Source organism: Melozone crissalis, unplaced genomic scaffold, assembly GCF_028551555.1.
Source record: "Melozone crissalis strain CALT ecotype California unplaced genomic scaffold, PUWL_Pcris_2 ptg000002l_1, whole genome shotgun sequence".
Lineage (NCBI taxonomy): Eukaryota > Metazoa > Chordata > Aves > Passeriformes > Passerellidae > Melozone > Melozone crissalis.
Window position 1 is genome coordinate 3,377,468 of NW_026535780.1, and position 13,700 is coordinate 3,391,167.

The following is a 13,700-nucleotide window of genomic DNA, read 5'->3' on the forward strand; positions in this document are numbered from 1 at the left end:
CAGAATAATAGGAATTCCTTTGTTTTTCTGTCAGTCTTTCACTCTTCATTCACCATGATAGTTTGTATTTGATGTTTTACCACTAGGCTTTGTCTTGATCATAACTCAAATAAATCTGTTTTAAAGCAAGCCAGAATGTTTCTCTCCATTTTGCCATGGGAGGAACAAGCTGCTACTGAGATTGGGAAACAAAATAAAGTAATCTTTAGTGGAAATGTGTGTGAAGACAAAATATAATCCTGGCTGGCTGTACCTGGCACAGCTGCTGCTGAAATTTGGGGTTCACAGAGCAGCCTGCATTTGAGATGATCCTTAGGACAGAGTAAATGCATGGGTCTGGCAGCTTTTTAATCACTAGGTTAAAAATTAGAGGCAGAAGCTGTTGAAGTTAACATTTCAGTGCTGCATCTGAGTTTTTGTAGTGCCTTTTGGCTAAAAGGTGAAGCTGAGAGTGTGGATCTGTGCAATGTGTGGGAATTGGTGTAAACTGCTGTGGTCTGGGGAAATAAATGCCATTTAAGAAGCCCTCAATTGGTGTGGAAGTAAAGGGAAACCTTTTTCTTGTCATCTGCATTAAAACCTGTTTAATCTGTTCTAAAAATTGGGGGTTTTTTTGTTTAGGATTGTCTTTGTAAATTGTGGGATTTGAACTGGTGGCTGAGGGGAATCTCCACCAAGGAGGAGGACTGCAGTTACTATATCCCTAGTGGATATGTACAGACATTGTTTTATACCTATTAATTAATAGTTATCAAGAAAAGTCAATCTATTCCCATAGGTGAAAAATACTGGTTTTATTTTGCCCACATATTTTGATGGTACAATTTGAGGATTGAAATTTATAAGAGAAATAGTGGAAAAAAGTATATGGGATGTGTTTTTTTGGGGAAAAAAACCACATAGTCTGACTTGGTCTTTTCTCAAACATTTTGTGAATATTAGATTGAGCTTAGTCCCTCTATTTCTCGGTTGTGGATAGAAAAAAAAATATCAGTCAGAACCTCTGTAAAACTTAGTCAAAGAGTGGAGTCAAAAGGAGGAGTGGGATGTAACCCTGAATTCACTTCTGTTCCATTTCCTGCCTGGAATTCCTGACAGTATTTCATTTGTGTAAGAAATGGAGCTGCTTTGGTACTCTGGGAATTTGCTACCTACATGAATTTATTAAATAACCAAGTGATTTTTTGGAAGATTAGGCCCCTTTAGAGGAAGCTGGTGTGCAGCACACAGTTAATCCTCAGTTGTGAATGAAGCCAGAGCTGAGTTGTGTCCCAGGCTCCCAGCCCCTGCCGATCCAGCTCAGTGAAGGGGGATTTCTTTGTGCTCCCCTCACAGTTCCAGCAGCCACTGTTGGGCCTTGCTCTCCTTTCATCAGAGGAGGAGAGGGAATTCTTCAAGTCAGGAGTGTGTAACATTGGCTTCATTTTACAACTGAATCAGCTTTTTCTTCTCTTAAAGGCAAACAAAACCTTTAAACTGTTTTCACAATCTGAAGAGAGTATTGAACAGAGCTTCCCTTCCTAGGAAACAGATTTTGGAGTTCAGAAATGTATTTATCTGTGTGGCTTTTTCGTGGTAAATGGGGATTGCATTGAAGTTCCCTCTTTCAAAAGCCATTGGTACCTCTGTGGAAATAGATACTGAGCACCAGTATTCTCCACTGGGAGCAGGAACATTGGTCATATTAAACTGAGGAAGAGATCATAGAGTGAAAGTACAAAAAGGGTGAGGACTGCACAAGTTGTGAAAATAAATGTACATAAAACTCATCTCTGTGACTGCCTTACTCTTGAAGTTGATAGAAGTAAAAAAAACAAGGCAAGACCTTGTGAGTAGCTGGGTAGAGATTAGTTTTGCAAAGGCAAGATGAAAGTGGTGAGTTTGAGAAAGGGTTTGGAGCACAGTCAAAATGAAGTGGGGAGGGGAGAGTGGTGCCCATGTGCACATAATGTGAGTACTTAATGCACAGCTGTTGCTTGAAATCTGATCGTTTTTTGGACTGAGTCTGTGTTACAGCAGTTTGGAGTGTTATGTTGAACTTGTGTTCTGTGTTGTTAAAGCTGTGTCTTTTTAGCTGATTTTATCTGATGGCTCATGTGAATAGGAGGTGATAGTAAGTATGGACTCAATTGTTTTTTGTGTGTGTTTTTAGTATGACATAGAATTGAGATCTTACTGATGTTTCTACTTCTTTCCCCAATTAAGTTATAACAACCTGGTTAAAAATTTCTGCAGGAGTCCTGGTGGTGCAGCTGGCAGTGCCATAGGGGGTGAGTTTTGGGGTGATGTGCTTAAGTTCTGTGTTTGGGTCCAGTGAGGTGTCCAAATTGTGCTTTATGGACTAGATTCTTCTGGTGGCCAAACCACTATGCAATGGTGAGAGGAAATTAGTGTTTCTATGTTAATTATTCTGAAACAAAGCTATTAAATCCTCACAGCCTTATCTGTGAGGTGCTTTTGAGTCTGTCTAGGATTCAGTAACTGCCCTGACTGTTCTGGGCCAAGTGGCTGGAGAATAATTCCCTATGAACAGGGTGCAGTTCACTGATGGAAATTTGTTTGTGGTTGCTCAGTGACTGAGCCAAAGTTCACTTGATTCAGTTGTTTGCACAAGATACAGGAGAGTACAGGAGGAATAACATTGCAGATAACCTGGCTATAACTGTCTCATCTCTGCTAAAGAAGATTTTGCTTGTTCCCAGCTGTTGCTGTTCCTGTTCTTTCCCTGCCCTGACAGAGCTCCTGAAGCCTTTCCTGTCTGCTGGGATCCTTGTGGAGTTTTCCTTTGACACTGCAGAGCCAAAGGGGCATCAGCAGAGACCAGATTAAGTGTTCTGTAAGGCTGCAGTGCATAAAATTGTTTATTTGCTTTGGTGCTGTGAATCAGTTTGTGGAACCACTACACAGGGTTTGGAGAGGGAAGTGAAACAAATAATGTTGGTTTGTAGTGGTCCATCTTTGGCTTTGTGGAGATTGAAGTCATTGAGGTCAGTGCTGTGTTGAAATGGAGTGGAGAATCTGGGAAGGAGAGGTATTTGTGTGTGAAAAGAGTGAAGAGGACAAATTTTATTGAAGGGAGCAATCAAAGAACTTTAAAGGTAGCTGGAAACATAAGGAAGCTGAGAAAGGGGCTCCATGCCTAGAAAATAAATTAAGATATTTATTCCTGGATACTGGAAATTGTCTAATGGCTCAATCCTTGGGGAAGGATTCAAATTAGAGGGAATAGAATGATCCTGGAGGACAAAACTTGAACTGTCAGGCCTTTTATGTGGACATTTAGATCTACAAATAAGTTATCTTTTAATTACAAATAGGTAGAATTCTGTGTTGATTTTGGGAGCAGAGTAAGGTATTATGGGGTAGATAAAACAGAATAAGGAAAAATAAGGAAGCACAACTGGACCAAGTGGGTGACTTGCAGCTGGTTGGGAAAAGTCTAAAAAGGAATAGTTTTTTACCACAAAAAGTGTTAAATTTAATATTTAAATATTGTCACTTAACTGAAAACCTTTCCCATGTGGAAGAAAGTAGAGAAATTTCAAAAGCTATGAAAAATCCCCCTCCCTTCTAATTTTTTTCCTCTGAGCAGCTATACTTGTTTGGGTTTATTTTATTTAAAGAAACCATTTTGTAAGATCCATAGATTTTTAATTTTTTTTTTTTTTTTTTTTTTTACAAAAAGTCAAAATAAAAGCACAGATCTTCAACCCAAACAATTTTTTTGTTTAATCTTCTTTTGCCCACTTTAGAAGCTTTCAGCATTTTATCCCCATTAGAAGGAGACTAATAGGTCTTTTAAGAAGTGTTCCAACTGCTTGGAGCATAGGAGAGTTCTTGTCACCACTTGCTTCCTAAGTCATTGTTGAATGAAGGAAATCAGTAAGTAACCTGTGAAAACAAACATTGGCAAGGTGTGCCTGGCAAAGGGAGAAGAAATGATGCCCTGTTTGGGTTGTCCTGAGTGCATTGCTTGTAGGAAATAATGAGAGGCCCTTTATGTGTCCTCTGGGATTGCCCTCCAACACCAAATCCATCCCAGGGCCGTGCATTTGTACACTGAATTTTACACACGTGGCTGCTTCCATTGAAAATCAGTGAGAGAACTTGTAACTTGTGTGGAAAATTTAACATGTCTGCAAGTGTTTGCATTATTGATGCCTCAGCAATTAAATTAATATTTTTCTAGCATTGGTGCTTTTTTGATGCTGTAAGTCCCATGGTATTAAATACACAATTATTTTAACAAGTTTTTTAAGGGTGCTACTGATGTAACTTCCCAGAGTAGGGAAAGGTCATCACTGCTGGCCTTGGAAATTAAATTTAGCTTTTGCCTTATCAGAAATCATCTTCAGTTAAATCAATCAGTGCATGGGTTTCTCAGTCTGAGAAACAGTCTAATGAGCAATTTGCCATGAGATCATTCCCATTGTGTTAATTATCAGTGTTGTTACAAATTGTCCCAAATCATGACTAATTCCATAAAACCCTTCAGAGCAGGTGTGATTCTGTTGTTTGCTGCTCAGTCTGGCAGGGGTGGTGGGACAGCCTGACTTGGCAGATTGAATTAACCATAAAATCAGGGTTGGGAGGCACTGCCATTCATCTTATGGAGCACCATGAAAGCAGTTCAGGTTCTTGCTGATTTTTTTCTCCATGGTGTAGATGTGTGTTTCATGTAAATGCTGTGACTCTTTTTTCTGGTTTTCATATTAAAATTAAAATATTTTATTTTTCTCCCCCCACACTCAGTTTATTACAGCTTAGATGAAACCTTAAGAGAAACTATGAAGAGGTTATTTGAATTTTTTACATTACTTTATCTGATGAGATTTATTTGTGAAAATCTTTTGGTGGCCTTTATGTGTGTGGAAAATGAAGTATCTAAGATGAATAAAGTTTGGGAAACAAACTTTATTCTTAGAAATCCAGTTTTAAGAGCATAATACATAAGCTTGTGCCTTCTACTGGTACTGTCTTTGTCCCTGTAGTATATATTTGTTTGAAAGGGAAAGAAGAAAAACAACTGGCAGAGTAATACACTCAACTCTCTGCATTTCTTGGCTCTGGAATTCTTATAGATCAGTTGTTTTCTTTAAGAAACAAACCCACAGCTCTCTGTGTATTGAGCAATATCTGTGTATTTGTTACCTCAGCTGGGAGCTGCTTGGCTGCCCTGTGCTGCACACACCCTGAGGAGATAAATGCTTTTCACTGCTTCCTCCCACACACTTTGCATTTTCCAGGGAAGCACTTTCTAATTCTAGATCTGGGTGCTGCTGATGTTTTGAATCACTCATCATAGTTTTCAGCACTCACTTGTTTTTGCTATTAAATGTGTGTTATCAGTAATAAAGGTTCATTTTTTGATGTTTTAACCCTTCTCCTTCTTCTAAAGAACAAATCAATATAACTTGTGAAATTTGTACTTTGCTTTCGTGGGAACAACAGGATTTCAGGCAACTTGTCTGTTTTGAGTTCAAATATAAGTCTCTGGCTTCTACTTCTACAAACTTCTATGTTTTGTTTTAGGGTGTTTTTTTTTTTTTTTCCTAAGAAAAGAACATCCAGCTAAATAATCTGCACTTGTAAAATAGGATATGTACTGCAGGTGGTTATCTTGTCTCCATAACATGAATATCAGTTAATTTGTTCTTAAGATTTTTGGATGTTAGACTACTTTGACATTAATTAAGAAAATAGCCTAATGAATTCTAAATATTTGTTTCAGATTTCATGTTTCATCCTGTACTGAGCACCTGCTGCTGAGAGCTGGAAAGTCTACTTAGGGTATGTACAACAGTTAATGATTTCAATTTCACACTGAGTTTTATTTGGGTAAAGCAGGTCAAGATGAGATTTTGTGGTTGGTTCCTTGTGATTATTGTTGAAAATCCTGATTGTTAGCCAGTGGATGTTAAAACAGAATTTCTTGGTTTGTTTTTTTCCCTGAGCCTCCTGGAATTGGCTTTTCTCTCACAGCCTGTTCATGGCCCTTCCATTCAGCCCAAGGTGGGCAGACCAGTGCAGCAATTAATTTATTGCACATGGGAGGAGTTTGCAAGGTGTTTTCTCACCTACCAAAGCCACTTGGCTGACAATTGTCTGACCAGTCCCATGTGCTGCCTTTTGGAGCAAAATACTACAAATAATTCTCTATTCTCATGTTCTGCATTTCTGTAGTACAGAAGAAATGGCTCTTAATAAAACAAAATCTTTGCTGTAGGGGTGCATGGCCTAATCTGAAGAAGTTTAGCTGAAAGCAGGAGTAGAGAATTGCAGCCACAGAATTCTTTGTATTATAGAATTTATTTCTGGTCTGCATATTTCTGATTCCTTGTGACACCCCCATCCCCAGGGTGAATGGTTATATTTGAAAATTTCAGTTTTACTCCTCAGTGTAGTTGGTATTTCTGACTTCTGCCTTTACTGCTGCTCATATATATGGATGTTTGGAATATTCTTCCATTTGAGTGTGGCTAGAATAATTTGCTGGATCCTTATTTTTTCTTTGTGGTTTGGTTTCCTCCCCTTTCTGCAGCCTTCCCTGTGGTTGGTGGTTTGAGAGCCTGTATTAAATTTTTTTTTTTTCTATTGCTTAGGCTTTGGCAGGTAGAAAAATTCATCTCCTGCTACTTCAGGAGCACTTTTGAATCTAACTTGTGGATGTGGTTACCCTTATTTAAAACTTGATATCACCTGGTCTAGAGTCATTGATGTTCTTGCCTGGACTGTGATACAACTGAGAGCAAAGGAGATGTTGCTGCTTGCTTTTCACATGGAGCAGGTCCCTAATGGAGCTTCAGGCTGTGATCTTATCCAGAATATTTATGTATTTTCATCTTCAGGAATCAGCAGAGAGTCACTTAATGTCTCCTGACCATCTACATTTGCAGGGACAGATATCTTTATTCTTCAGTAGCTCACTTCTGGATGTCATCAGCCTTTCTTAAACTTCAGTTTTCAAGCTTATGATGAATATTTGCTTCTCCTCTACAATTTTTTTCCCTTCCCTTTTCTGGTATGGGATGATGTTTGTTTATATTATGCAGTTAGTTTTTCCCAAGGAATTCCATCTACTCTTACTACTCCAAAGAAAAAGTTTGAATGGCTTAAAAAGTAGTAGCCTTCACTTTAGTTGGAAAAAACCCAAAGTATTTCAGTTGGAAGCAGTACTGATATTTTTATCAGTTAAAATTTGTAGCCTTGTGTCTCATGTTAATTCTGACTTATGATTCAGATGGAAACTCAGACACTTGAAAAATATTTCCTGGACATGGAAAACTACTAGTGTGGGAAATCCAGAAAACAAGGGCAGAGGGGGATGGGAGCAAAACATTTTATCATATATAAAGGCCTGCAAATCAGATCTGTAATTTCAAGGGGTTTATAATACTTCCTTTAATTTTGGTTGACCTTTTGAAAGGAGCAGCTCTGCCTGTTGTGATGTCACAAAGAAAAGAAGTGCACTTGTATGTTTTGTGAACTGAAGCCAATTGCTCCCTGGAATACATGGTTCCAGTGAGTCATATCCTGGTAAAACCATGACAACAAAGTATTTATTAGTTTGTTAGGTAAATAGCTTGCAGTACCTGCCTAGATAAGACTTCATAGAAAACCAGCCCAGTGAATGACAAGGCTGTGAAATATAATGTAGAGTAAGAGGAAACAGTGAAAAATCCTAAATGTAGATTGCAAGTACTTCTGACTTGTCAGGTTTATATTGAAGTCTGATTTTTTTTTTATTTATTTCTAGCTGAGGATTTGATAAGAGGAAGGGATTAGTGCTACTTGCTCTTTGAAAGTGGTATTCTATATGCAAATACTGCAAAGACATTTCCAGTGGAAGTGGCAAAAAATGTGCTGCATCTCTTACTTATCCAGCTGCTTTATGAACTGTTATTTTTTGTATTCATATTGATAGTCTTTTCATCATGTGCTCACAGAGGTTGTGATTGTGTGGAACAAAGTGTTTGCTCCCAGTCCCTTTGGCTGTTCAGGACAGCATTCAAGCCCTCCTCCTACAGGATGGAGTTTTCAAGTGTGCTGTGGTAGTGCTGCCTTCACCTCTCCATCCTATGGTTTTATTGGTATTTGTACTGGATGGAGTCTCAGAATTTAGGATGAAAGGTTTCAGTTTTGGCTCTGGGCTCTGACATGCCTGTTTTTGTTGTAACATTTAAAATTTGCACTCAGAGCAGATCTCTCTGATTTGACCAGCACTGAAATCACTTGGCAGTTCTGTATTTAACCCAGCAGGTATCAAGGCCATGAAAGAAAAACAGGAAACTTGACAAAATCACTCTGCTAACATCATCCTGAATGCCTGGAGGACAGGGAGCTTGGGGGAACCTTATTGCTCTCTACAACTGCCTGACAGGAGGTTGTGGACAGGTGGGGATTGGGCTCTTTTTCCAGGAAACAGGGGACAGGACAAGGGGAAATAGCCTCCAGTTGCTCCAGGGCAGACTTAGATTGGATATTAGGAAAAAATCCCTTCACCAAAGGGTGGTTCAGCATTGGAACAGGCTGCCCAGGGAACTGTTTGAGTCCCCATCCCTGGAAATATTCAAAAGATATGGAGATGTGGCACTGGTGACATGGTTTAATGGTGGCCTTGGCAGTGCTGGGTTGATGCTTGGACTCGATGGTCTTAGAGGTCTTTTCCCACCAAAATAATACTGTGGCTCTCAGATAATGAGTACAGAAGACATAAATGATAAAATAGGGATTATGAGCAGCAGTTCTGTTTAGCTTTATAATTCTGACTTACTCCTCAGGCCAGTGTTTGAGCACAGTATTGGTGCAGGCATTGTGTAGATAAAAATGTGTAATTTTACCTGTACTTATTGTGTGATTTCAAACACTGCTCAGCCACTGACAGGAGGTGCTGCCAGCCCTTCCACCCAGGGAGCAGCTTCCAAGGCTGTTCTCTGGATTTGTGTCTCTACTGCAAGTGACTTCAGGTGCTTTCCAACTTTATGGTTTTATTCCAGGTGGAATTAAACTGCTATTGGGTGAGAAACCTTGTTGTATCCAGCATAACACTTGCAGATGGAGAAATTAATGTCCCTTTTTATATCTTATGGTTAGAAATACTTCCCCAGTGAAATCTCAGAGATCTGGGTTCTTGTGTGTTTTGGATGTTATGCATTTAATTTTGTTTTAATACATTCGTGGCTTTTCTCTTGACATAAAATTTGTTTCAGAAGATTTCAGTTGGCACTTGAAGGTGTAAAGAACAACCACTCTGTTCTCAAGTGTAAAGATAATTAATGGATGTTGCTCCTTGCCAGGAAGACCTACATGCTTATAGCTCCTCCTGGCTTCTGCAAGTGGAATTTTGCTGGGCTTCCTGCCTGGTTTCTTATTCTGGACTTCTGGGTCATTGCAGAAAGATTTACTTTGCCACCAAGGTTAGGATAAACTTCAGCTTCTTCCAGGGAGGTTGGGCTTGCACGTGTGTGAGTTGAGTACAGAACATCCTCTTCTCCCAGGCTGGGCCCTCCCGAGGGCTCTGTGCTCTGTCTGTGCTGACAGGCACCTCCAGGCTGTCACAGCCCTGACTGGGGTGTGAGGAACACAAACCTCCCTGGTGCCTTCCTGAGCTCGGCCCTGGCCTTTGCTTGGCACAGCTGATCCTCCTCCTCCTGTCCCTAGAGCGATTGTGTTCTCTTCCAGGGGACTAAGTGGGCTTGGGGAATAAATTTCAGTGTTTGGGGTACTGTCCTGCATTGTCTCATCCCTCCGTGGAGTTCAATAAAACTTCAGCCTGTCTGGACTATCCTGGAATATGTTGTGAGATAGAATGAAGCACGGCTTCAGTTTCCTCTCTGGAGGTGCCAAAGGTCTTCTGTATCCCAAAGAAAATATTTGTTTTGGTTGTTAGCCCTCTTGTAAATGTGAATAGGGAAACATCAAGCAGAAAACAGTCTGACTCTGTAAATAGTCCTGCTTTGTGCTGCAGCTTGGATGGGGCTGGAGCAGCACATTCTGATGATGCCAGGGATAGCCAGGCAGTGCTGCTGCTGCTCCAGGCTGTTTCAATGGCAGCTTTAAGTAATGATATTCTGGTTATTGTTTGAGGAGAAGTTTGTAGCTCTGCTTCTTTGAGAACACTCCGCTTGCTCAGTGGTAGTGCAAAATTGGCTTTTGATCTTTGTCTTGGTTAATGGGTTAAGGTCTGCTCTGTTGTTTACTGTAGAAAATGCACAAAAATGTTTAATGCTGGCCTAGGAAAGTTTCTAAAAGCAGCAGAGTATTCTGAATCTTTGAACAAGACCATTGTTATACAAAGTAATCAGTGACAATGTGCTCCTCACTGCTAGGTGGTAGATTTCTGAACTTTCCATTATGTCCAGGTTTCACATACTTAGTGAATCAACTCCCTGTCAACCTTGCATGTCCAAATATACCTTGGTGTTGAAGAAAATCTGAAGAGAATTTCCTGAAAACATAAGAAGACCAAGATTCAAACCAGATGGATTCAAGTCTTTTGAAGGCTTGAAAATTTCCATTTTTACCTTAAAAACTGAGTGAAGGTTTCCAGGCTTTTATGGCAGTGTTTGTTACTGGTGTAGCATCTGGAGTTGTAGTGTGGGGCAGGTTGGAATGAGTGTCCTTACAAGAGAGGGAACATTAGAGGATACAAATGTACTGACATGTCATAAAATATAAGGAAAAAAAAAGGTCCAGCTTGATAGGCAGCAGGACCAGCCCAGGGGTTGCCAAGGTTGGTTTGTGTGTGCTGTGCTGAGGGAAGGATCTGGGTTATTTCCTGCAGACATTCATGGAGAATTTCCTCTGAAGGGAAGTGGGCTCAAGGGCACTTCCTGCCACGTGCTTTAATCAGCACTGCCTGCGAGACAGGGAATCTCAAGCCTGGTGTTTTAGCCTGGCCCTTATCAGCACTGGACAAAGTGAAACCATTGCTTGTCTCCCTCATTTTTGGCACACCCCGCTCACAAGTACCAACAAAATACTGCTTTTTTATTTATTTTCCCCTTCATCTCAGTAGAACCACAAAATCTTCTGAGTTTGAAGAAACCCACAAGGATCATTGAGTCCAACTCTGAAGTTAATGTCCCATACAGGGATCAAACCCACAGCCTTGGTTTTATCAGCATCAAACCCTGACCAACTGAGCCAACAATCCTTGTTCACTTTTGATTTATTGAGCCCTCCCTGCTTTCTCTGGTATTACTTGCTTGTAATCTTATTTTGTTGATGCAGGATTGATTATTCTTTCCTAGTTTTAAAGCTGGTGGGAAGTCATGGGATGATGTTGGAAGCCTCTGATGTGACTCCTTTCCTTCTCATTGTTTCTAAGACACACCAGTTACATGTGAGCATCCTGGGTAAAACCTTTTACATCAGCCTGACTCCCCTTTGTGCCTAGATGCCTGTAGATAATTTAGTTTGATTATTCTCTGTTCCTTTGAGATGTTGCATCAGTCTTCCTGATGCATCACAATTCCTTAGATGCCAATTTCTTTTGCAACTACTGAGTTTTTGAAATAATGCAATGTTTTCATGCAGTGTATTTTCAATAACAAGAGTTAGCAAAAATAGTGGCTTATTTTTTATGCTTTTGTGTACTGCCCACACAGCAGTGAGTACAGACTGGGTGACTATGAGAAGTGATATGATTTATTTTATTTCTTTCTGACTAGTAGCTGTATATCAGTACTCTTTTCCAGGCAAGAAATAAAGCAGACAACTTGAATTCCCTGTCAAGAGTCCAGACAAATGCAACTTGGGCAGCATTTTTTTAGTAAGGAGGATGAAGGATACACAAAGAGGCAATAAGAATCTGTAACTGCACCTGAAAATGAAGGCATTAAAGGAGATGAAATCTGTACCAAGAGGGAGCCTTGATCCCCTGGCAGGAGTTAATAGCTGCTCCAGGTGCCACTGAAATGCTGCCCTTTAACAACAAGTGGAAGGTTTATTGTTGGCAGTCCACTCCCAGCTGTGTTGTGGAAGGTGCAGTCCTTAAATTGCTAACCAGGTTTCCCATTTAAAAAAAAAAAAAAAAGGTCATTTCTTATTTTAGGGTTTGGATTGTGCAGAGCAAAAGGGCACACAAAAAGTCACGGTTGTCAACAGGACTCCAAGTTTGGCATTCCGGGTTATTTCTGGATGTATTGTAAGCAGGTGGCTGTGTTGTCATTTCCCTCTTTCAGGATCAGTCTACTCAGCTGAACTTTCAGGAGAGGATGGTAAAAGCTTGGCAGAATTGTAGAGAGTTTTGAGGCCCAAAGGAATTGGGACAGCTGTAATCAGGAGTTCTTCCTTCAGCCCATTCCTTTATTCTGCGTGATCTTTGTTAAGAGCAATATCCAAAAGGAGTGGTAGGCTTTCTCTAGTAGTAAAAATAAATGAATGTTATACTTCCTTCTGTTTCTGAATTCTTTTTTGTGGTTTTTTGCTAGTAGTAATATTCCTGGTAGTCTAAACTGTATTGTGTCATGGTTATTTTGAACAGAACAATTCAGGCTGTAATCCTGTGCCTTTAATGTGACTGCTGCTCACTCTTATAAATCCCTCTCCAAATAAATTTGCATTGGACTCTTAATATGGTGAATAATTTACCTTAGAAGCCTCTGCATAATTACTTTTGGTTTGGAAAAAATCCCAAGCAAGCAGGATGTTAATTTGCACCTCCTTTTTGTGTGGTGTTAGGGGCTCTGTATGAATCCTTCTTTGATACCTTAAAAAAATTTCCTAGGCACAGGTTGTATTTGAATTCAGTTTGAGCCTTGTGCTTGTACTCTGTGCTAAATCCTAAACAGGAGTGGCCCTGAATGAAGGTGGTAAATGAGCAGTGACTTCTGCATCCTTTTGGAACAGTTTTTTGGTGACTTTGTTTTTAATTCACGGCCCACTTTTTCCAGGAGATCTAGTCTGTAAGTATTCAATGAAGGATAGAACATTTGGTGTTGGTGGTGAAATCTGGGCTTCAGTTCAGAGTGTTCCCCTTGATAAGGGCTGAAGAGAAGCCAAGCCAAAGCTACCTGGAAGATTTTCTTTGGGGGTGTGTGTGTATAAACATACGGGGTGTGAAACTTCCACCAGCTTCTCCTCAGCTTTGTGAAGGGAAGGGTTAAGTAAGAACTCCACAATAAATCCAGAGTTAGTGACATAAAATCACCGAATCTTTTTATTACTATAAGGAATTAGTGGTTTTGATGTTATTTTTGTTAATAAACACTCACCTTTGAAGACATACCCTAATGCAGCTCTCTCCCCATAAAGGAGAAAGAAGGACATGAGTGGAATAGTAATTTACATTGTTTAATATCCTGGTGGTCTCTGTATTCCTATATCCATATGGCCAGAGAATGCTGCTGCCATCCCTGCATTATCTGTGTGCCAGGAGTGTGAGAAATAGGGGTCAGAAGATGCCAGTTTAGCTTTTCTGACTAAAACTCCCACTAAAGAATCAAAGAAAATGTGTGATTGTAGCATTATAGATTGAAAAAGTAGCTGAAATGTTAATACAGAGTTAATTTTTTGTTGGTATCTAATGCTTTTCTGATATAAATTCTGCATTTTCGAATTTTTAGTGAGCAAGGTGTGGAAGCCCTGAGGTGGGGAAGGAGTGTTGCACTCAACTGGATGGCTCTACCAAGTCACTTCATTCAAATTCCTCGCCTGGTTTATATTTTTAAAGAAAACATTAAATTCCTCAATTTGCA

At 39.9% G+C, this 13,700-nt stretch overlaps 1 protein-coding gene across 2 annotated transcripts in view; it reads left to right on the forward strand.

The window, feature by feature from the left end:
• The window catches only part of PTK2 (protein tyrosine kinase 2), a 188,316-nt gene that overhangs the window by 8,664 nt on the left and 165,952 nt on the right, over positions 1-13,700 (forward strand). For both annotated transcript variants that reach the window (XM_054295768.1, XM_054295777.1), the window contains exon 2: positions 5,732-5,790. The gene's annotated coding sequence lies outside the window, so the exon portion shown is untranslated. The remainder of the gene's footprint in view (positions 1-5,731; positions 5,791-13,700) is intronic.